A 1,829-nucleotide genomic window follows, 5' to 3' on the forward strand; every position below is an offset into this window, starting at 1 on the left:
AACGGTTTAGCGTAGCAATCCGAGTGAACTGGAACAGGAGCCAGAAAATGCTGCTAATTCAGAATCAGCAAGTACTGGCTTTGTATTCCTAAGAAAGCAGTCCAAATTTTTTATCAGGTATAAGATAAAAAAATAATATTATTATTTATGAATCGAACAACAATGTGGAAAAATAGAAAATTCATACTATCTATAACCCATAATCAAAATTATTCTATTCTGCATCTCACATCCGTGCCTTATCTTTTACCATAACAGCAAACAGGCCAAAAATCTGTTGTGAATCCCTGTTATTTTTTTTCCATTGACACCTTAAAGTTCTTTAAAAAAATAAGTCCAGAAAGTGAACACCACATACCTGATCACTTATCTGACATGCAACAAGGTTGTGCTGATTGTAGCATCCAGCAAACTTGATATATTTGAGCCAGTTTCCTACATCTGGTTGACTGGCATCTATGCAGAACTTCACATTGCAAAACTCATCCAAGATCTAAAAGGAAGAACATGAAAGAGTGAATGTTTCTGTCTCTGTCTGGGCATACTAATCAAGAGATATATCACAGGTTTCCAGATAAACAAATGGATAATAATAATAATAATAATAATAATAATAATAGTAATATAGGCATGTTTATTCAGAAATACACTTCTCTTGTGAGATTTTTTTTTTAGGAATGGTCAGAATACATACATGATAATAAAAGGACAATAAATGTACTGAAAAATATCTTTACAAACGTTTATATGTAACCAAGATGATGTCTAATTATTGCTAAGAAATGCTACGTTAATTTCAGAGGAATTTATTTCCTATACATCCATCAGTGACTATGTTTGAAATTGGGATTTTAATTAAATATGATTCTGTCAGGGAATATAACAAAAATTCTTAAAATAGGTGGTGCTGGCTTCATTTAAGGTTTCCGTTTTGTTTCAGGATTTACGCTGTTTGCGGCACCCATTTAGTCTTTTCGTATTCGTTGCTCTGAACCAAACTTTATTTGGTAGGCAGAGTTATTTATCTTGTTTTAATATTACGCTTCCCAAACAGCCCTTCTGTGCAACACTTAAATCACTCCCCTTAATTGAAGCAAATAATAGAACTCCCTATGCCAAACTAAGGAAAATAAATGAAAAACAATGTAAACACTCATGCAAAACATGGCAGTATTCAATACATACCAATAAATGGTTCCAATTATGCAGACAATAAACAAATATAATGAGATTGCTTGTGGACAAGCTAAAGAGGATGTTCTACTCTAATATTATGACAAATCGCTAATCATTACATACGGCTGAATATCATGATTTATTTATAGCAAGCTTTACCACCGGCCTATCCTCCGCATCCCACAGCATCCCGGGGAAAGCTCCCTGCTACATCTGTAACTTCTCCGGCGGGGCACCGCCACCCCGAACCACCCGACTTTGAGGAGGGGGGAAAAAAAAATAAAAAAAAAATCCCAAACAACCCCAAAACAACCCCAAAACCTTAAAAACCCCCGCCCCAGCCGAAAAGCTAAAGGGAGACAGGCAACGTTGTTCCCCCCGATGGGAAACGTTTGTATTCACGTCCAGCCCCGGCGCACTTTTGGCCTCGGGGCTGAATGGCCGGGAGCGGCGGCATTGTGTGCCACTTAGTTAATGAAAACCCACGGAAGTTTCCTATCAAGGGCTCACAATATCGCCTCAGCCCCCGCTTCACGTTCAGTAATTAAACGAGCCCCGCCGAAAGCTGCTCGCCCCGAGGGGGCGGCCGGAGCCGGGGTGGGGGGTGCAACCCCAGGTACGGCGGGGGCTGCCCCCGGGTCACTGCCTGCCTC

The 1,829-nt window shown here is 39.8% G+C and overlaps 1 protein-coding gene across 3 annotated transcripts in view; it reads right to left on the minus strand.

Annotated features, from left to right (window-relative positions):
• The window catches only part of MECOM (MDS1 and EVI1 complex locus), a 193,949-nt gene that overhangs the window by 47,456 nt on the left and 144,664 nt on the right, over positions 1–1,829 (minus strand). For all 3 annotated transcript variants that reach the window (XM_009884426.1, XM_009884425.1, XM_009884424.1), the window contains exon 2: positions 359–493. The gene's annotated coding sequence lies outside the window, so the exon portion shown is untranslated. The remainder of the gene's footprint in view (positions 1–358; positions 494–1,829) is intronic.

This window comes from Charadrius vociferus, unplaced genomic scaffold, assembly GCF_000708025.1.
Source record: "Charadrius vociferus isolate BGI_N301 unplaced genomic scaffold, ASM70802v2 scaffold104, whole genome shotgun sequence".
NCBI lineage: Eukaryota > Metazoa > Chordata > Aves > Charadriiformes > Charadriidae > Charadrius > Charadrius vociferus.